Source organism: Triticum urartu, chromosome 3A (genome assembly GCF_056163025.1).
Source record: "Triticum urartu cultivar PI428250 chromosome 3A, HENAU_Tu73, whole genome shotgun sequence".
NCBI lineage: Eukaryota > Viridiplantae > Streptophyta > Magnoliopsida > Poales > Poaceae > Triticum > Triticum urartu.
Window position 1 is genome coordinate 246,811,809 of NC_141875.1, and position 23,452 is coordinate 246,835,260.

Here is a 23,452-nt window from a genome sequence, read left to right on the forward strand (position 1 = left end):
GAAGAGGAGGCAAAAGAAGCATGCGAAGATGGTGTCGATCTACTGGAAGAGGGCCGGCTGCTGGCACTCAGCCGATCCACCATCTATCAACAGAGTCGACGCTGATACTACAACCGGAAGGTCAAGCCAAGATCCTTCCAAGAGGGAGACCTTGTGCTCCGGCTGATCCAGCAAACAGCTGGCCAGCACAAGCTCTCAGCACCTTGGGAAGGCCCCTTCATCATCAGCAAGGTGTTGGGCAACGACTGCTACTACCTGATCGATGCTTAGAAGCCTCGAGCACACAAAAGAGACGACTCCAGCAAGGAGACGGAACGACCATGGAATGCAAACCTCCTCCGAAGGTTTTACAGTTAATGCAGTATGTACCAAGCCAACTTTTGTATTAGTATGAAGACTCCGAGTCCCCCGAGAAGAGCTCGGGGACTGCCCTTCTTTATCTATATGATATGTATTATGCCTATGAATGTGTTAGTCCGCCTGGCACCGGGTTCGACCAGTTGACCTGGGGGCTCGCCGCCTTGTACTATGTAAAGCTTCCAGCAGCCGGACAAGTAATGTGTTGGCACTTAAGCCTTCTCTTGCCAGAGCCGCAGCTCGCAGAGCGGCTGTCTGGTAGGCAAGTCAAAGGCAGAAAAGGTTGCCCACATGAAAAATGGCTAAGGACCCAAAAACATGTACATAGTTCAAGCCGGCTTCCCACCTCGCCGACCGGCTGCTTTGCAGCCAGCCGACCGACTTCTACTTAAATTGCTAAATGCACTAGTCGGCTAAGTACTTGCCTTCCCGAAAGTGTCTAAGTACTTGACACAGCCACAGTCCGCAAAGCGGCTGTTCGGCTGGCAAGACGGCAACTGAGGGAGGGCGGCAAAGGAAAAAATCCAAGGAGCAGAAAGCAAGGAGAGATAGAACTCGGCAAAAATATTTACATAACAAAATGCCCTTGGCCAACATTCAACAGAAGTTTGAAATACACCCCGTGGGTGGAATTGTGCAAAGCTAACAAAGTTTGTTGAAACTAATAAGCAGGTAAAAACAAAGATAAATTGGTAGCCCAGGGAGAAGCTGACGGGTTCGGCGGAATGGTGGAGTCGGTGGTGCTGGTTGATGGAGCGGCCGGCTGGTCAGTCTCCGCTTGGTCGCCTGCAGCGGCAGTCGGCTCGCTCAGGCGTGGCTCGTTGCTGGAGGCACGGTCGAGATGAGGCTGGCCGTCCGCTCCGACTTCTGGCGCTTCCTCTTCACCTTCCTCGTCCTCCTTGTCTTCTCCCTCGTCGTTGGAGTCGATCACTTCAGCCGAGTCCTCGCCATCCTCCGGGTTCATCCCGAACCACTCTGGTAGCACCTCGGCACCATTCTCAGCCAGCTCCGGGACAAAGCTGCTGGTGTTGGTGTACTCGGCGGTCGTCGCCGCCCGCTTGATGAGATCACGCTCCACCGCCACCAGCTCCTCCTGGGCCTCCTGTCGAAAGGTGGTCAACTGGGCTAGATTTATCCCATGGTAACACGCCTTAACGAACTCCAAGGCCCGGCGTGCTCCAGCCCGGGCCGAGGAGCCCTTCCATGCCTCAAGACAGCCGGCAGCTACCTCCAGCCAGTCGGCAGTCCGACTGGGAGTACGTGGGGCCGGCATGTCTGGACACAGGGCGGAGATTGCTTCGGCACCGACGCGCTGAAGACAGGGCATCATCTGATGAGCCGGCCGAAGGCGGGCCTGGATGCTAAGAAGCTCCTCACTAAGGGACCGGGGGCATCGGCAGCAATCTGCGCTCCTTCCGCCCTCTGTTCCTCTCGATAGGCCTCAATAGCCTGGTTGGCGGCGCCGGAGTGGCCAGGGAAGAAGTCTGCACGAGAAGAAAGCAAGTAAGGCAGAAGCCAGAAGCTAGAAGCCGGCTTGGTCAGTAGCCGGCAGCTCAAAGAAAGAAAAAGGAAGAAGTTTACCGTCAACCATGTCTTCAATCTTGCCGAAACCGGCAGTCAGCAATGCCTCCTTATCGGTCCAGGCGGAGCGTTCGGTCTCGAACTCAGCAAGGAGACTGGACTCCTTTGCCTCCACCTCCTTCCGAGTTGTCTTGAGAAGCTCCGCCAGCTGCGTGGCCAGCCGGTCACGCTCCTCGGCCAGCTTGCTGCAGTCTTCCTCCTTGGCACGCAGCGCAGTGTTGGATTCACCTAGCTGCTGCTGCAGGGCAGCATTGGCCTCTGCAAGAAGATGGAAAGCAAAAGGCGTCAGCAGCCAACGGAGAAGAAGAACAGTTGCCGGGGAGATCCGGCCCGACTGGTCAGCAGTCGGCCCGAATCTCAGTGACTACAGCCCACGGGTGCACCAGCGCGCCCCTGCAGAGAAAGAAAACAAGGACTTACTCTGGCTCTCCGACAAGTCGACAACCCATCGGTCCAGTTCTCGGACGTTAGAGTTGAAGGCGACTGCGCGGAGGTTGTGATAGTCCTAAGCAGATGAAGTTAGTACTCGGAGCTCGCCAATTGAAGTTCCGAGCCACCTGCTCGGCAGCCGGCCCGAAACTCGGGGACTACACCCAGTGGGTGCGCTGGTGCGCTCCCACGGAGAAGTATAAGAAACACAAGAATCAAAGATGAAGAAACATACTCGAATGGCTGCTCGCTACTCCAGGAACGCCTGGTTGCACCGCTTCAGGGCATCAGCTTCAGCTCGAAGTTTGCCTTGGACGTCCAGGGTCGCCTGGTTCAAAGGGCCCGTCCCGCCTCCCCACACCCAATCGGCGGGCGCGGCGCTGGTCACCTCGGCGTCCGGGATCGAAGAGCTCGCAGCACCAACTTCCAACGGGCGTGGCGCCGAAGCCGCCTTTGCAAACCGGTGGCGCGATGGTGTGCGGACCTCGGGAGTTGGGACCGTCACCATCTCGTTTTCGGCTGGTGGCACTGGCGGGTCAGTCGGCTGCTTGTCCCGCGCTCCCTCAGACGACGATGGTGGAGGCACGACTATGTCCGGCATGACGACGTCGCCGCCTTCCCTCTCCACGATCGGGTGGTCGGCGCTGGCACTCCCAGTTAGCGCCACAAACTCTGGCAGTGGCGGCGCAGAGATTAGGGGGACAATGAATAGCTGCTCCTGGCGGCGTGTGGCTTCTTCAAGATGCTTTTTTGCGGCGGCATCGGCCTCGGCGTCCGCCAGCTTCTTCAGCGCGGCGGCCCCCGCCTTGTCTGCCTCCGCCTTCTCCAGGTGGGCGGCCTCCTGCTCCTCACACACCTCCCGCGCGTTTTGTTCCTGCGCCTCCCGGAGGTCGGCCACAGGATCGATTCGCCGGCTGGTGGTGGAGGCCTCCGCCGACCCGATAACGGAGGCGGCAGCCAACTTCTCGAGTGAGAGCGGGGCCCTAAGTCAAGAAGACAAGGAGAGGAAGCTCAGATAGAATCAACAAGAAACGAAGGCACGAGAAAAAAAATACTTACGCCGACACCATGGGAGGCGCCTTCGGGAGTTTCTGAAATTTGGCCGCCTTCGCGGCGGCTTCCTTCCACCTGGTCGCGGCGGTCAGGTTCTTGGCCTTCTTTGGCGCGCTACCGAACAAGGCAGTGCTCTGTTTACGCTTTCGCATACCGCCTCGGGCGGTCGGCTCGGTGGAGGGGCCCGCGTCCGCCTTGCCGGCGCCTCGTGAAGGGCGCGGCTCCTCCTCCTCCTCGAAGTCGTCCGGCCACGTCGTGATGCCGGCCCCCTCTTCGGAGCCGCCTACTCCGTAGATGTCGCCTGTGGCATCATCTTCCAAGGCGGCCGCCCCCAAGTCGGGGTCGTTCACGTCGCTCACAGCTCGGTCCGGTAAGTAGGGGCCGCCCGCCCCCACGATGGCGGTCGTCGCCTCAGACATGTAGATCTGTTTCAAAAGTAAGAGGCCGACTGGTCGATACAACAAAACGGAATCAAGATGAAGCACGGAAGAGGGAAAAGGTTGAAGAGCTTACGGCAGGCGGCGGGTCCGCGCGGGAGTACGGCTGCTTGCCGAACTGCCGGGATCCCTCCAGCTTGAGGTCGGAGATCTCATTCACCAAGTTTTCCACCTCAGCAGCCAGCATCTCCTTGGTACATAGTTGGCACGGGTCACGGTGCCCGCTCATCCGGCTGATCAAGTGAGGCCGGCATTGGAGCGGGAGAACCCGACGCGCGACAAAGGCGACCAGCAAGTCGGACGCTCTGAGGCCTTCGGCTTCGGTCAGCACCCTGAGTCGGTTGATAGCGGCAGCGCCGTCTGCTGACACTGGCTAGGGCTTGTAGCCCTTGTTGGCCCGAGGCTCAGCCGGTGGGCCAGCTTCGTAGGCCGGCAGGTTGATGAAGTCGACGGCCGAGTCGACGTTCTCCACGTAGAAGTAAGATTGCTGCCACATCTTGACCGACTGTGGCAGCTTGATGGCGGGGAAGACATTCCGCGATGACATGTGGCATGCCCACAGCAGGCGGCGGGCCTGGAGGCTTCGCTGGTGCACCACTTGGTTCCCGTCGTGGCATTCGAAGTTTTCGTTCGAGTCCGACTGGCTGTGGACGACTCCCTCCACGCAGCACGCTAGGAGTCGGATGAAGCTTCAGACCAGAGCACTCGGAGAAGGAAACTGTTGAGGCTTCTCGGCTTATCAGCTACGACGCCTCACCAGTGCCACCTCTTGATCACTGCGTTGGTTTTCCCTTGAAGAGGAAAGGGTGATGCAGTAAAGCAGCGTAAGTATTTCCCTCAGTTTTTGAGAACAAAGGTATCGATCCAGTAGGAGATCACGCACAAGTCCCACACACCTACACAAACAAATAAGAACCTCGCAACCAACGCGATAAAGGGGTTGTCAAGCCCTTCACGGTCACTTACGAGAGTGTGATCTGATAGATATGATAAGATAATATTTTTGGTATTTTTATGATAAAGATGCAAAGTAAAATAAAAGTGAAGGAAATAACTAAGTATTGGAAGATTAATATTATAAAAGATAGACCCGGGGGCCATAGGTTTCACTAGTGGCTTCTCTCAAGAGCATAAGTATTATGGTGGGTAAACGAATTACTGTCGAGGAATTGATAGAACTGAGGATACTTATGAGAATATCTAGGTACGATCATGTATATAGACATCATGTCCAAGACAAGTAGACCGACCCCTGCCTGCATCTACTACTATTACTCCACACATCGACCACTATCCAACATGCATCTAGAGTATTAAGTTCAAGAGAACAGAGTAATGCTTTAAGGAAGATGACATGATGTAGAGGGATAAACTCATGCAATATGATATACACCCCATCTTTTTATCCTTGATGGCAACAATACAATACGTATCGGTTCCTTTTCTGTTAGTGGGATCGAACACCGCAAGATTGAACCCAAAGCTAAGCACTTCTCCCATTGCAAGAAATATCAATCTAGTAGGCCAAACCAAACTGATAATTCGAACAGACTTGCAAAGATAAACCAATCATACATAAAAGAATTCAGAGGAGAATCATATATTGTTCATAGATAATCTGGATCAAAAACCCACAATTCATCGGATCTCGACAAACACACCGCAAAAGAAGATTACATCGAATAGATCTCCAAGAAAATGGAGGAGAACTTTGTATTGAGATCCAAAGAGAGAGAAGAAGCCATCTAGCTAATTACTATGGACCCGTAGGTCTGAAGTAAACTACTCACACATCACCGGAGAGGCCATGGAGTTGATGTAGAGGCCCTCCGTGATCAATGCCCCCTCCAGCGGAGCTCCGGAAAAGGCCCTGTCGGTGTCAAAACCGGCGGATCTCGGGTAGGGGGTCCCGAACTGTGCGTCTAGGCCGGATGGTAATAGGAGGCAAGGGACATGAAGTTTTACCCAGGTTTGGGCCCTCTTGATGGAGGTAAAACCCTACGTCCTGCTTGCTTAATATTGATGATATGGGTAGTACAAGAGTAGATCTACCATGAGATCCGAGAGGCTAAACCCTAGAAGCTAGCCTATGGTATGATTATTGTTCTATATGTTGTCCTACGGACTAAAACCCTCCGGTTTATATAGACACCGAAGAGGGTTAGGGTTACACAAAGTCGGTTACAATGGTAGGAGATCTACATATCCGTATCGCCAAGCTTGCCTTCCACGCCAAGGAAAGTCCCTTCCGGACACGGGACGAAGTCTTCAATCTTGTATCTTCATAGTCCAGGAGTCCGGCTGAAGGTATAGTCCGGCCATCCAGACACCCCCTAATCCAGGACTCCCTCAGTAGCCCCTGAATAGGCTTCAATGACGACGAGTCCGGCGCGCAGATTGTCTTCAGCATTGCAAGGCGGGTTCCTCCTCCAAGTACTTCATAGAAGATTTTGAACACAAAGATAGTGTCCGGCTCTGCAAAATAAGTTTCCACATATTGCCATAGAGAGAATAATATTTACACAAATCTAATCTGCTGACGTATTCCGTAGTGTGACATCGCACCACGGCCAAGCCTTTATTCGAATCATTTTATTGTCCCACCTCAGCGTGTCACGCGAGGCCGTTTCCTTGGCACGTCTTGTTAAAGCAGAGATCGTGTCCCCTTATTCCGGGATTCTCATCAATACGGGCGTGGGTAACCCAACCGCTTCTAGGACTCCTAGACTATAGGCAAGTCCAAACGGCCACGGAGAGGACGCTTGATATTCACCCTCTTTATAAAGGGACAAGGCTTTTACTCTTTTCCCTCCCGTGCTCAATCGAATCCTTCCCCCACCTCAAGCGCAAACACCCAAAGTTCAGGTCAGGTGCTCCGAACCTTCAATCATGTTCGGATCTAGCCTTCAAGGCTGATGGGTGCCTTCCTCCGTCATGGAAGAAGACATCAAAAAGTTGAGGGAGGCCAGATATCTGACCGCCGAGGTTTTGCATCGGCTGCCTGCCCGAGGGTAGGCCGTCCCCTCCCCCGAACCCAATGAGAACGTCGTGTTCGTCTCCCACTTCCTCCAAGGTCTAGGCCTTGCTCTGGATCCTTTCGTCAGGGGTTTGATGTTTTATTACGGGCTAGATTTCCACGATCTAGCTCCGGACTCCTTTCTTCATATCACGACATTTATTGTCGTGTGTGAGGCCTTCCTCCGGGTTACCCCTCACTTTGGCTTGTGGCTCAAGACCTTTGAAGTAAAGCCGAAGATGATTGAGGGGCAACATGCAGCGTGCGGAGGTGCCTCAATACGCAAGATGACGGGAGCTCCATGGCCCAAAGGTTCCATTCCAGAGGTGTCTGAATTGTGGCAACATGAGTGGTTCTACATCACGGCTCCTAGAAGTGCCAACTGGGCGGCCGCCCCTGTTTTCCGCTCGGGCCCTCCACCACAGCTGATGTCATGGATTAGGAGAGGTCTGAGCTAGGGTCCAGCCAAGGACGTGCATATACTGCAAAGCCGCATTCGAGATCTCTTCAATGGAGATTTTAGTTTGGTTGCGGCAATACAAGTTATGCTGGTTCGGCAAGTCCAGCCTTGCAAACGCCGGCCCCTTCGCTTGTGGGAGTTCAATCCCGAGGGACCGCGTGTCATTCAAAGTTTCCTCGGCCTGACGCACGAGGAGATGTACAAGTCATTCTTTGGACCTCAGGTAGAGTGTCCGGAAATCACCAAGGACGTGGGCCTGAGCAGTAACCGCGCCGCCGAACAGGTAAGGAATCTTCCTGCTAAACATACTATCTCTCATTTGTTACGAAGTTATTTCTGAGAGTTCGCTTTTTGACTAGGACTGGCTAACAAAGGCGAAGTTGATTCGGTGTTCGGCCCTCCTCCCTGAGGGTTTGGACAATCCGGTATTGGAAAAGATGCTCCAGGTCGCACCTTGCCCGGAGCCTTTGAAGGAAGATACTGGGGAGGATAATACGGGCGGACGCGGGCCCCCAACGCTGCCCATTCTAACTGAGGGAGCGAGCGTCTCCATGAAGGAAGACGACCGGAGGAGAAAAAGGACTGCGCCCGGGGATTCGGAAGCCGAAGCTTCCAAACGGGAGAAGAAGTCTCCCACAGAGGGTCCTACCTTGGGGGGTGCTTTTGCCGCACAAAGTCCGCGGGGGGATCAACTCTCTAGCGAGTCGTAAGTGACCCGAAATACTTTAATAGTACAGGTATGCCATCTTTTTCTTCTGAGAAAATAACCACCGCATATATCTTTGCAGTTCGGGCCTTAGCCCCTCTCAAATGAGCTCATCTTCGGGGGATCTTCTTCCAGAGATGATGGAGAGCGAAACGCCTCCTTCGGACTCCTCTGCTTCGGAAGCGGGCGACCCCGAAGTGTCGTCGCGGAGGGCCTCTCCGAGTCCGGTGAGGCCAGAAGATAATCCCATTGACCCCCGAAGCTCCTAGTGTCCGGCTCCCGAAGAGAGCGGACAAAAGAGTTCGGCACCGTCTGGTGTGCGATCGGATGTTCTGAGGGAGTTGGTGGGGCGAGCGGCCATCTCGGATGAACACCGTGTGTTGATGAATACGGTGATGGAGAGAATCTCGTCCACCGAAAGCGGATTGCATGAAGCTTTTATGAGTCCACTGGCATGCTTTGAGGTACGTAAAATAATGTATGATAGTCCTGCACATGCTAGGTGTGCCCTGTGTAGATAGTAGCCCCTGAGACTCTGGTTGTCGTCGGAAACAACGACGAACAGAGGATCATATTCCTAGGTAATAACCATACTGCCTCTATGTGCAGGTGATGGAAGCTCCGGTGGCTGGCCGGACTAGCGAGTTTGCCCATCTAAAACGGCAGTTGGATGCGGCAGACGCCAACATTGAGCTTGTTAACAAAAGGCTTGACGAGGAACAGGGTAAGTGTCATTATCTGGTAAACGTCACATAGTAAGAGCAGTATGATGCTAGTATCTTTAATATGTTGTGACTGCAGATGGAGCTGCCACTGTTGAAGCCTTGCGGGCGGAACTTGCCCGAGCCAAGGAACAAGCGAGGATTGGTAATGCGGCTGCTTTGAAGGCGGCCGAAGAGTTGAAAGACGAGAAGGCCGCGCATGGCGAGAGCCGAGATAAGATGGCAATAGAATTAAAAGCCGCCGCCGACCGTTGCCGGGTTCTTGAAAAGGAAAACCTAGCGAAGGCATCGAACCTTGAGAAGGCTGCTGTGACGAGAAAAGACATCCGCTCTACTATGAGGGCGAAGAAGGAGGAGCTGCGGGAAGCCGGGGATATTGTAGCTGGGAAATCCTTTATGTTGCAGAGGAAGTTCGGAGATCCACGGTATGCCTCTCTGGATCAGCTATGGAGTTCGGAGGATGTGTATATGGATTTGGCGGCGAGCGCTGCCGATGCGGCCAAGTACTTCCAGGGTCAGACGGACCGTGAAGTGGACCAGTTGTTTTGGACACAATTCCATTCTCCCGAGCGTACTCTTTCATTGACTGACCAATTAGCCGAATGGGCCGAACTGAATAGGTTGTCCGGACTCGCCATGAGGTCTGTTGTGGATCAGCTATGGCCGGGAAGGCCAAAACCGAACAGCTATTTCATCTTGGTGCAGCAGCTCCTTGAGGTGGTGCCGCGCATTGATGTGATGAAGAGGTCGGCGTGCATAGAGGTCTCACGGATGGCCTTTGCCCGTGTTAAAGCATACTGGGCGGAGATGGATGCTACCACTGTTGCAGCGCGGGATTCGGCCATAGGCCGAATGGCTGCTGAGCACTACTTTGAAGAAGTTCTTGAGGGTGCTCGTTTGATAGAGACCCAGTGCTCAAAAAATATTATGTTTGAGTGATATGTAATCTCATTGTAAGCGAAATGCTTTTATAAATTTTTTATAAGGCTATTTTTATACTTCTGCCTGAAAGTAATATGATGCCTCCTGGGCGGCCATTTATGTATACATGTGTATAACCTGAAAGATTGCAGCCGTCGGCTTCAACCTCCACGCATATAATGCGGAGGCGCACGCAAAAAACACGCGTTCACACTTAACCCAACGTCTTGGTCCTATTAAGGAGGTCATAGTGGAGAGAGCGAGGCAACCAGACTATAATGCTCTAGCACTTTCACTTAGCCATAGGAGTTTGACAGTGGGGCTACTAGATAGCCCTTGGTGGCTCCGCACTCTCCCGATCCCGGGGTGCGTACATGCCTGGCCGAAAAATGGCCCTTCGTTAAGGCGGAGGAATTCTAACATTCCAACAGGTAATCGAGTGGTTGACCAGTCTCACGCTATATCATGACAGTCAGTTTTCGGCTTTTTCTACTGAGGTGCTCGTCCGGATGAACCAGGGCACAATCGCAGTAGTTCTCCTGGTGCTACCTTAGCCAGTAAAGCAGAACATAAGGCACCAAAACACAGGAGCCGGGAAAACCCAACATTTGGCCAAAGACAATGATTCGGAGCTGATGCATATAGGGCCAAACTCGCGACGCTGAACACTCCCTAAGGTATTCGGTCTTTGTGGTATAAACCGGGCCTAAATAATGGCCTTTGTAAGAAGCCCCTTGTGTCCAGGTACGTGCATTGTTCTGGCATGGCCACATGCCAAGACGTCAGCATCCTTCTAAACGGTGGATATGTATCAACAAGAGACAGTAAAAAAAGGTTTACGCAGGGTCTTAATCTAAAAAGAATCCTTAGAGCGGGTCCCTGCTGCATGTCTGCGCCTGTGTCTCCGTTGCGCCGTATCCTGGACGGGTGTAGCACGATGATCGTCTGTAAAAGAGAGGAATTTAGGTTAAAAAGTGTCGTGCAAAAAGATAGTTTTTAAAGAAACCATGTATAATTCAAGATGAGAAAAAATTGCTACTTGTCTACGTGCATTGAGCCCCTTGTATTGACAAATAGGGATGTGACCATTTATTCGGTATAAATAGTGGCGCCGGACTTGATCTGGTCCAGGCGCCTTTAGTGTGTGGCTGCCAAGGCAGCCGCACTCTCTTCGGCGCGCAGAGATCGCTTGATATTTCCGTTCACTGAAATGATGCCACGTGGACCGAGCATCTTGAGTGTGAGGGAGGCGTAGTGTGGTATTGCATTAAAGCGAGCGAAAGCTTCACGTCCGAGCAGTGCTTGATAGCCACTTTGGAACGGAGCGATGTGGAAGGTTAAATGCTCGCGACGAAAGTTATCGGGGGAGCCGAATATAACTTGTAGCAGGAGGGAGCCCGTACAACGAGCCCCTGGGCCTGGCATTACTCCTTTAAAGGTAGTATTGCTATGGCGAATTTTTGTTGGGTCTAACCCCATCCCGCGGATTGTATCCTGATATATTAGGTTTAGATTGCTGCCACCGTCCATCAAGACTCGTGTGAAGTGATATCCGCCAATTACCGGGTCTAATACCATGGCAGCCCATCCTGTGCGTCGGATACTTGCTGAGTAATCGCGATGGTCGAAAGTGATTGGTTGAGACAACCAGTGGCAGGACTTCGCGGTGACAGGCACTTGGGTATGTTTTCCTGGGAGTGCCGTGTTGTTTTTTCCCTTGATCACGTGTAACACGTTTACTGTTTTGACTTCTGGTGGAAATTTCTTTTGTTCCCCAGTGTCTTGAGGCTCGTCCTCGTCTTCACTTGGTGTATCCTCCCCCTTGTGTACGGCGTTGAGCTTGCCAGACTGCTTGAAGACCCAACATTCTCTATGGGTATGATTAGCAGGTTTACCAGGGGTACTATGGATCTGACATACTTGGTCCAGAATTTTGTTGAGGCTGGACAGTTCATCCCTGGTGCCTTTAGAGGGCGGCTTTTGCTGACCTGGCCGAGAGCTTTTGAATCCGGCGTTTACTGCCGTGCCCTTCGTGCTGTCTTCTTTATTCCGACGTTTGTTATTGCTGTTGCGCCGTGATTTCCCGTTTCCATCTCTAACTTCAGATGTACTGGGGTCGCTGGTGCTGCATCTGGCTAACCAGCTGTCCTCACCCGCGCAAAGCGGGTCATGAGGCTTGTTAATGCGGCCATCGTTCTCGGCTTATTTTGGCCGAGGTATCTGGCAAGCGATTCGTCACGGACGCTATGCTTAAAAGCTGCCAAGGCTTCAGCGTCCGGACAGTCGACAATCTGGTTCTTTTTAGTAAGAAACCTGTTCCAAAGCTTTCGGGCTGACTCTCCGGGCTGTTGAGTTATATGACTCAAATCGTCTACATCCGGAGGTCGGACATAAGTCCCTTGAAAATTTGCCCGGAAGGCGTCTTCAAGCTCTTCCCAACTTCCAATGGAGCTTTCGGGGAGGCCTTTAAGCCAGTGACGAGCTGGCCCTTTGAGCTTGAGGGGTAAGTACTTGATGGCGTGGAGATCATCTCCTCGAGCCATATGGATATGAAGGATGTAGTCCTCAATCCAGACCCCAGGGTCTGTTGTTCTGTCGTATGTCTCTATGTTTACAGGTTTGAATCCCTCTAGAAATTCATGGTCCAGCACCTCATCGGTGAAACATAGGGGGTGTGCGGCACCCCTGTAGCTAGGTGTACCACGGTGTTCGGATGTTTGTTGTGTTGCATTGTATGCTGGGGCGCGCTTGCGTGGTCCATAGATGGATCTTGTTGCGCCGTCCTTTGGGTGCGAGCCCTCGCATGGGTCGCGTGTTGTATTGTGAGTGGCGTTGTATGCCGCTCTATGTTGGTAGAGGGGTCGTCTATCCGGCCAGGTGGCTGCTTTGATATTTGGTTGTGGGGGGTCTAAGGCCTCCTCATCGAATTCAGGTAGCAGCTTCCGCTTTGGGTAGCTCTTGGAGGGGCGATTGTCGCCGTACCTCGCTGCTGTGTTGAGTATTTTACTCCATCTGATTTGGAGTGTGTCTTGCGCAGCCTTGTGCCTTTGCTTCTGCTTTTTAAGACTCCTCGCGGTGGCAACAAGCCTTTTACGGGCATTCTGCTGCTCCGGGTGCCTGTCCGGCGTTATGTCGTCCGGACCATTATCCTTGATAGAATTTGTTTGTTCGGTTTGATCATCCGGATTGCCGTTGTCCGGCAGCGGTTCGCCCTGCTCCAGCGCTGGGTCTGTGTGATCGTTATTTCTGTCGAGGCGGGATTTGGGGCAACGCTTGCGTCGCCGCTTTGACTGCTTCTCGAGGGAACAAGCCTTCGGTGCGTCCTTCCGCTCCTCGTCGTCATCTTTTGGTGCGTCCACCATGTATACGTCATATGACGAGGTGGCTTTCCAGGGCCCAATAGGTGCTGGATCTTCATCGTCTCTTTCATCGGCGTCCATACCGTCGATGTCTTCGGAGTCGAAGTCGAGCATGTCGGTTAAATCGTCGACAGTGGCTACAAAGTGGGTGGTGGGTGGGCTTTGAATTTCTTCATCGTCCGTATCCCAACCTTGCTGACCGTAGTCCGGCCAGGGCTCTCCTGATAAAGAGAGAGACTTTAGTGTCTTCAGAATATCGCCGAAAGGCGAGTGCTGAAAGATGTCCGCGGCAGTAAACTCCATGATCAGCGCCCAATCGGATTCGATCGGCAGGGGCGCGGAGGGTTCGGAGTCCGGAGAGGAGTCCGGATCCTTGGAGTCATGAGTCTCTCGGAGTGCGGGGCTGGTGTTTGGCTCGATCGCCGTTGGGATCGCAGCCCCTGAGGCAGTGTCCAACCACCCATCCTTGATCGGCGCAGTTGGCTCTGAATTAAGGGTCGAAGCCGATGCGGGTGCGGCCTCGAGGGCACTGTTCGGCAGCAGAGCTAGATCATGCTCGTCGTGACAGTGCGGCGCGCTCGGCAGTGGCTCGGATCCATCGAAGATCAAGTCCCCGCGGATGTCAGCAGTGTAGTTTGAACTTCCAAATCTGAGCTGACGGCCAGGGGCATATCTTTCGATCTGCTCCAGATGGCCAAGTGAATTGGCCCGCAGTGCGAAGCCGCCGAAGACGAATATCTGTCCGGGGAGGAAGGTCTCACCCTGGACTGCATCGCTATTGATGATCGTAGGAGCCATCAAGCCTAACAGCGACGACACAGAGGAACTCTCAATGAAAGCACCAATGTTGGTGTCAAAACTGGCGGATCTCGGGTAGGGGGTCCCGAACTGTGCATCTAGGCCGGATGGTAACAGGAGGCAAGGGACACGAAGTTTTACCCAGGTTCGGGCCCTCTTGATGGAGGTAAAACCCTATGTCCTGCTTGATTAATATTGATGATATGGGTAGTACAAGAGTAGATCTACCACGAGATCGGAGAGGCTAAACCCTAGAAGCTAGCCTATGTTATGATTATTGTTCTATATGTTGTCCTACGGACTAAAACCCTCCGGTTTATATAGACACCAGAGAGGGTTAGGGTTACACAAAGTCGGTTACAATGGTAGCAGATCTACATATCCGTATCGCCAAGCTTGCCTTCCACGCCAAGGAAAGTCCCTTCCGGACACGGGACGAAGTCTTCAATCTTGTATCTTCATAGTCCAGGAGTCCGGCTAAAGGTATAGTCCGGCCATCCGGACACCCCCTAATCCAGGACTCCCTCAGGCCCCGCGATGGGATCTCTCGAGTATAGAAGGTTGCGGCGGTGGAATTAGGTTTTCATGGTGCTCCTGGATGTTTGGGGGGTACGTGGATATATATAGGAGGAAGAAGTACGTCAGTGGCGCAACGAGGGCCCACGAGGGTGGAGGGCGCACCTAGGGGGGTAGGCGCGCCCCCTGCCTCGTGCCTTCCTCCCTTGTTTCTTCACGACCATTCCAAGTCTCCCGTATCACGTTTGTTGAGAAAATCACGATCCCGGAGGTTTCATTCTGTTTGGACTCCGTTTAATATTCCGTTTCTTCAAAACCCTAAAATAGGCAAAAACAGCAATTTGGGCTGGGCCTCCGGTTAGTAGGTTAATCCCAAAAATGATATAAAAGTGTAAAATAAAGCCCATTAACATCCAAAATAGATAATATAATTGCATGGAGCAATCAAAAATTATAGATACGTTGGAGACGTATCAGCATCCCCAAGCTTAATTCCTGCTCGTCCTCGAGTAGGTAAATGATAAAAGAAGAATTTTTGATGTGGAATGCTTTCTAACATATTTCTCAATGTAATTTTTCTTTATTTTGGCATGGATATTCAGATCCATAAGATACAAGATAAAAGTTTAATATTGACATAAAAATAATAATACTTCAAGCATACTAACTAAGCAATTATGTCTTTTCAAAATAACATGGCCAAAGAAAGTTATCCCTACAAAATCATATAGTATGGCTATGCTCTATCTTCACCACACAAAATATTTAAATCATGCACAACCCCGATGAAAAGCCAAGCAATTGCTTCATACTTTTGATGTTCTCAAACTTTTTCAATCTTCACACAATATATGAGCGTGAGCCATGGATATAGCACTATGGTGGAATACAATGGTGGTTGTGGAGAAGACAAAAAGGGAGAAGATAGTCTCACATCAACTAGGCGTATCAAGGGGCTATGGAGATGCCCATTAATAGATATCAATGTGAGTGAGCAGGGATTGCCATGCAACGGATGCACTAGAGCTATAAGTGTATGAAAGCTCAACAAGAAGAAACTAAGTGGGTGTGCATCCAATTTGCTTGCTCACGAAGACCTAGGGCATTTTGAGGAAGCGCATCATTGGAATATACAAGCCAAGTTCTATAATGAAAAATTCCCACTAGTATATGAAAGTGATATCATAGGAGACTCTCTATATGAAGAATATGGTGCTACTTTGAAGCACAAGTGTGGAAAAAGGATAATAACATTGTCCCTTCTCTCTTTTGCTCTCATTTTTTTTATTTGGGCCTTCTTTTTTCTTTTCTTTTTGGCCTCTTTTTTCCGTCCGGAGTCTCATCCCGACTTGTGGGGGAATCATAGTCTCCATCATCCTTTCCTCACTTGGGACAATGCTCTAATAATTATGATCATCACACTTTATTTACTTACAACTCAAGAATTACAACTTAATACTTAGAACAAAATATGACTCTATGTGAATGCCTTCGGCAATGTACCGGGATGTGCATTGATGCATGAGTGACATGTATGAAAATTATGAATGGTGGCTTTGCCACAAATACGATGTCAACTACATGATCATGCAAGCAATATGATAATGATGAAGCGTGTCATAATAACGGAACGGTGGAAAGTTGCATGGCAATATATCGCGGAATGGCTATGAAAATGCCATAATAGGTAGGTATGGTGGCTGTTTTGAGGAAGGTATATGGTGGTTTATGGTACCGGCAAAAGTTGCGCGATACTAGAGAGGCTAGCAATGGTGGAAGGGTGAGAGTGCGTATAATCCATGGACTCAACATTACTCATAAAGAACTCACATACTTATTGCAAAAATCTACAAGTTATCAAAGCAAAGTATTACGCGCATGCTCCTAGGGGGATAGATTGGTAGGAAAAGACCATCGCTCGTCCCCGACCGCCACTCATAAGGAAGACAATCAATAAATAAATCATGTTCCGACTTCATCACATAACAGTTCACCATATTTGCATGCTACGGGAATCACAAACTTCAACACAAGTATTTCTCAAATTCACAACTACTCAATTAGCATGACTCTAATATCACCATCTCCATATCTCAAAATGATTATCAAGTATCAAACTTCTCAAAGTATTCAATGCACTTATATGAAAGTTTTATTATTTCCATGTTGTTCTGAAGGACTCTCAAAATAATATAAGTGAAGCATGAGAGAGCAATAGTTTCTATAAAACAAATCCACCACCATGCTCTGAAAGATATAAGTGAAGCACTAGAGCAAAAACTATATAGCTCAAAAGATATAAGTGAAGCACATAGAGTATTCTAATAAATTTCAAATCATGTGAGTCTCTCTCAAAAGGTGTGTACATCAAGGATGATTGTGGTAAACTAAAAAGCAAAGACTCAAATCACACAAGACGCTCCAAGCAAAACACAGATCATGTGTTGAATAAAAATATAGCTCCAAGTAAAGTTACCGATAGACGAAGACGAAAGAGGGGATGCCTTCCGGGGCATCCCAAAGCTTAGGCTTTTTTGTGTCCTTGAGTTTTACCCTGGGATGACATGGGCATCCCCAAGCTTAGGCTCTTGCCACTCTTTGTTCCATAATCCATCAAATCTTTACCCAAAACTTCAAAACTTCACAACACAAAACTCAAAATAGAAAATCTCGTGAGCTCCGTTAGCGAAAGAAAACAAAACACCACTTAAAGGTACTGTAATGAACTCATTATTAATTTATATTGGTGTTAAACCTACTGTATTCCAACTTCTCTATGGTTTATAAACTCTTTTACTAGCCATAGATTCATCAAAATAAGCAAACAACACAAGGAAAACAGAATCTGTCAAAAACATAACAGTCTGTAGTAATCTGTATCTAACGCAATTTATGGAACCCCAAAAATTCTAAAATAAATTTCTGGACGTGAGGAATTTATATATTAATCATCTGCGAAAAGAATTAACTAAATATCACCTTCCAAATAAAAATGGCAGCGATTCTCGTGATCGCTAAAGTTTCTGTTTTCTACAGCAAGATCAAAAAGACTTCCCCCAAGTCTTCCCAACGGTTCTACTTGGCACAAACACTAATTAAACACAAAAAACACAACCAAAACAGAGGCTAGATAATTTATTTATTAAATAACAACAAGGAAAAATATTGTGTTGTCTCCCAACAAGGGCTTTTCTTTAAAGCCTTATAGCTAGGCATAAGATGTCAATGATGCTCACATGAAAGACAAGAATTGAAGCACATAGAGAGCATCATAAAACACGTGACAAACACATCTAAGTCTAACATACTTCCTATGCATAGGCATCTTATAGGTAAAAAAATTATCAAGGCAAGCAAAAACTAGCATATGCAAGGAAGCGGAAAGAAACAATAGCAATCTCAACATAATGAGAGGAAATTTAGTAACATGAAAATATCTACCACCATATTTTCCTCTCTCATAATAATTACATGTGGGATCATAAGAAAATTCAACAAATAGCTATCACATAAAATATTTTCAACACGACCCACATGCATGCAAAATTGACACTCATCCAAAATAGTGGGATTAACATTAACTAAAGTCATGACCTCTTCAAACCCACTTTTATCAAAAACTTCATAAGATTGAACATTATCCAAATATGTGGGATCTAAAGTTGACACTCTTCCAAACCCACTTTCAGTATTATTGCAAACACTATTATCAATCTCATATTCATCATGGGGAGTAAATAAATTTTCAAGATCATAAGAAGAATCACCCCAATCATGATCATTGCAACAAGTAGAGGACATAGCAAAACTAGCATCCCCAAGCTTAGGGTTTTGCATATTATTAGCACAATTTACATAAATAGAATTTATAATAAAATCGTTGCAATCATGATTTTTATTCAAAGATCTATCGTGAATCGCTTCATAAAGTAATTCATCACACTTTTCATATTCACGAATTTCAAGCAAAACCTCATAGAGATAATCTAATGCACAAAACTCACTAGCAATTGGTTCATCATAATTGGATCTCTTAAAAAGATTAGCAAGTGGATGAGGATCCATAGATCTTAGATTCTATGTTTAGTAATAAATAAACAACTATTCCAACCAAACGAGCAAACGAGCCAAGACATAAAAGCAAACAAAAAGACGAACAGAAGAAGGCAAATAAAATGGCAAGGGTGAAGTGGGGGAGAGGAAAACGAGAGGCAAATGGCAAATAATGTAATGCGAGGGATAAGATTTTGTGATGGGTACTTGGTATATTTTGACTTGGTAATGGTGCCAGAAATGACTCGTGGTGGGAGTCAAATCCTTCTTGCTACCTCTTGAGCACTGCGTTGGTTTTCCCTTTAAGAGGAAAGGGTGATGCAGTAAAGCAGCGTAAGTATTTCCATTAGTTTTTGAGAACCAAGGTATCAATCTAGTAGGAGATCACGCACAAGTCCCACGCACCTACACAAACAAATAAGAACCTCGCAACCAACGCGATAAATGGGTTGTCAAGCCCTTCACGGTCACTTACGAGAGTGAGATCTGATAGATATGATAAGATAAATTTTTTGGTATTTTTATGATAAAGATGCAAAGTAAAATAAAAGCAAAGGAAATAACTAAGTATTGGAAGATTAATATGATAAAAGATAGACCTGGGGGCCATAGGTTTCACTAGTGGCTTCCCTCAAGAGCATAAGTATTACGGTGGGTAAACGAATTACTGTCGAGCAATTGACAGAATTGAGCATACTTATGAGAATATCTATGTATCATCATGTATATAGGCATCACGTCCGAGACAAGTAGACCGACTCCTGCCTGCGTCTACTACTATTACTCCACACATCGACCGCTATCCAGCATGCATCTAGAATATTAAGTTCAAGAGAACAGAGTAATGATTTAAGGTAGATGACATGATGTAGAGGGATAAACTCATGCAATATGATATAAACCCCATCTTTTTATCCTCGATGGCAACAATACAATACGTATCGGTTCCCTTTCTGTCACTGGGATCGAACACCGCAAGATTGAACCCAAAGCTAAGCACTTCTCCCATTGCAAGAAATATCAATCCAGTAGGCCAAACCAAACTAATAATTCAAAGAGACTTGCAAATATAAACCAATCATACATAAAAGAATTCAGAGGAGAATGAAATATTGTTCATAGATAATCTGGATCATAAACCCACAATTCATCGGATCTCGACAAACAGAGCGCCAAAGAAGATTACATCGAACAGATCTCCAAGAAAATCGAGGAGAACTTTGTATTGAGATCCAAAGAGAGAGAAGAAGCCCTCTAGCTAATTACTATGGACCCGTAGGTCTGAAGTATACTACTCACACATCACCGGAGAGGCCATGGAGTTGATGTAGAGGCCCTCCGTGATCAATGCCCCCTCCAGCGGAGCTCTGGAAAAGGCCCCGCGATGGGATCTCTCGAGTATAGAAGGTTGCGGCGGTGGAATTAGGTTTTCGTGGTGCTCCTGGATGTTTGGGGGGTACGTGGATATATATAGGAGGAAGAAGTACGTTGATGGAGCAACGGAGGGTCCACGAGGGTGGAGGGCGCTCCCAGGGGGGTAGGCGCGCCCCCCTGCCTCATGCTTTCCTCCCTTGTTTCTTGACGGCCACTCCAAGTCTGCTGGATCACATATGTTGAGAAAATCACATTCCCGAAGGTTTCATTCCGTTTGGACTCCGTTTGATATTCCTTTTCTTCGGAACCATAAAATAGGCAAAAAAACAGGAATTTGGGCTGGACCTCCGGTTAGTAGGTTAGTCCCAAAAATGATATAAAAGTGTAAAATAAAGCCCATTAACATCCAAAATAGATAATATAATAGCATGGAGCAATCAAAAATTATAGATACGTTGGAGACATATCAACCAGCTTCGGGGACTACTGTCGGAGTATTGGGCCATGGGTAGCCTAACCAGAGTCCCTGAGCCTTTCAAGACATCGGGGCTGGTAGCGCCCCTCAAATAATCAAGAAGAAGCGCCGCCTTCTGGTGGCCGGATGTCCCAAGTGGCCGGCTGCCAGAAGGCGGCTAAGATCAAGAAGGCGGCTCCAAGATGGGCCGACTTCTTGCAGGCGGCCTCCAGAGAGGCCGGCACCTAGCCAACGGCCCACGACGCCCTCATAGTCTGCGCTCCCATTAAGAAGACAAGACAGGGTAAGGCTACAATGTAGCCCATCACCCCCGTATCCAGGGTCGGGCGTGGCCGCAGTGCTCTGTACAGGCGGAGACCTCTGCCCGGCGTGGCACTATTGCCACTCCATCCCTGACGTCACTACTGGTAGGCGGAGCCCTGTTCCCACAATGACCTATCGGTACGGCCTGCAGGCGGCGGTCCCTACTGGACAGCGAGATCCCGGAAGACGGCGGAAGCCTGACCAGTTGGACCTAAGGGAGGCTGGCTCCCAGCAGGCAGCTCGTTCCTTCCTCGGGGCCCATGCACCATTAACCAGATGAGACCCGAAGTGGCTACAGTGATTTCCCACCAGGCGACGGGACTATAGCCACGCTCCCTTGACCAAGCATGCGTCATTAGCATCACGGCTACAGTAATCAGCACCCGGCAAGACCCGCGAGCGGCGGGAGTGACCTGTCGGCTCCATACCAGACTATTCGGCGGGGCCCACCAAGCGGCGGGCCCCAGCAGTCGGCGGAGAAGCCGGCAACCAGAGACACTAACAGCCGGCAGGATTACCTTTGTACCCCTGGGGGGTAGGCCTATATAAACCCCCAGGGCACCCATGCAAAGGGTTCCCAACCTGTTAGAACTAGACTCATATCTAGGGGAAGGAGAGAGAGCGTGCCTGCCTTCTTCTACCCCTAACATACGGCTCGAGGGGCACCATTGTACTCACTAGTACCTTAGTGATCATGCGGAGACCCCACAGAGCAGGACTAGGGGTGTTATCTCCTAGGAGAGCCCTGAACCTGGGTAACGGCGACCAGGGACACTAACAGCCGGGACCATCACCCGGCAGGATTACCTTTGTACCCCTGGGGGGTAGGCCTATATAAACCCCCAGGGCACCCATGAAAAGGGTTTCCAACCTGTTAGAACTAGACTCATATCTAGGGGAAGGAGAGAGAGTGTGCCTGCCTTCTTCTACCCCTAACATACGGCTCGAGGAGCACCATTGTACTCACTAGTACCTTAGTGATCATGCGGAGACCCCACAGAGCAGGACTAGGGGTGTTATCTCCTAGGAGAGCCCCGAACCTGGGTAAAGTGCGCCGGCGTACGTGTCTACGCCTCATCCCGCTTCCAGGCACCGGCGACGTTGTACTCACTCCCACCATGATAAGCCATCCATTGGCATATGTCGCACCCAACCCTCGACAAAACCCAAGCCGGTCGACGGCGGCATCTTGCCCTTCTTGAAAGACCGCCCCTCCCAATCTTTGAAAGCGACCCTTTTTCTCCTGTTTGGAGAAGGGATACTGGTTCCTTTTCCGCCTCCATCTTCGGGCGAGGAAAGGTCTATTTCTCTGGACTCGGTGTCCGACTTACCTCCGGGACCAAGGTCATCTTGGGTCTTTTCGTCCTCCCCTGCTGATGCCTGGTATGGCGCCGAGGCCAGCATCCTTGTTAACACAGGAGTATCTGAGTCTTCGGGAAGGGGAGCCGGACACCTAATCAATTCCACCTTCTTTATCCAGCCCTGGAAAAGGATGATACTGTTGGTATCTTGCCACTAGATATCTGATTATGAGGTATTTGGTAAACAGGTACTTACCAGGGTGTCCGGATGATTACAGTCTAGGCCGACATCTTTGGTGGTGTCCGGCCATTGCCTTCATTTTCCAAAGAATAATCTCCACATTCCTTCATGTGTCGTGCCGAAGAAGTTCTGAAGAGTCTACGACCCTTATGGATTGAACTCCCATGGCGGAGAGGCCATCGGTGGCACGACAGGGACCGACGAACTAGCATTACATGAACAACGCTGGCTATGTCGATGTCCCTCTCAATGAGGCTTCGGATGCGACTTTGCAGAATTCGCACATCATTCGTTGATCCCCAATCTAGCCCCATGCTAATCCACGATGCAAGCTGAGTTGGGGGGCTGGATCGGAATGCGGGCGTGGTTGCCCACTTGGAGCTGCGGGGCTCGGTGATATAGAACCACCCCTGCTGGCACAGATCGGAAGATTTGGCGAAGGATCCTTTCAGCCAAATGGCGCTAGCAAGCATCCTCACTGTAGCACCGCCGCACTCGTCCTGCTCCCCCTCTACCACTCGCGGCTTCACATCGAAGGTCTTGAGCCATGAGTCAAAGTGTGGATGTGTTCAGAGGAGGGCTTCGCACGTAACGACAAACGACGAGATAAGAAGAATAGAGTCCGGGGCCAAATCATGAAAATCTAGCCCGTAATAGAACATGAGCCCTCGGACGAAGGGATTAAGTGCAAACCCCAACCCGCGGAGGAAGTGGGACACGAACACGACCCTCTCGCCGGATCTGGGAGTGGTAACAAGCTGCCCCTCGGTAGGAAGCCAATGATGGATTTCAGCAGTCAGGTACCTCACTGCCTGAAGCTTTGCAATATCTTCCTCCATAACAGAAGAAGCTACCCACCGACCTTGTCGGCTAGATCCGGACATGATCAGGGCTGGTGGCGACCGAAACCCGGGTGTTGGAACTCGGGGTAGCAGGGGTTGAGGAAGAGGCAATCATGGAAGAAAAAGACGGGTCTGTAACCCTATATAAAGGCTGCAAATATCAAATGTCTCCTCTTGGGCCTCAAAAACTTGCATGTGTTCAAGGAGTTGTACCCAAGCGACGGTTGGGATACCTGCTACCTCTTGAGCACTACATTGGTTTTCCCTTGAAGAGGAAAGGGTGATGCATCAAAGTAGCGTAAGTATTTCCCTCAGTTTTTGAGAACCAAGGTATCAATCCAGTAGGAGGCCGCGCACAAGTCCCTCGCACCTACACAAACAAATAAATCCTCGCAACCAACGCGATAAGGGGTTGTCAATCCCTACACGGTCACTTACGAGAGTGAGATCTGATAGATATGATAAGATAATATTTTCGGTATTTTTATGATAAAGATGCAAAGTAAAA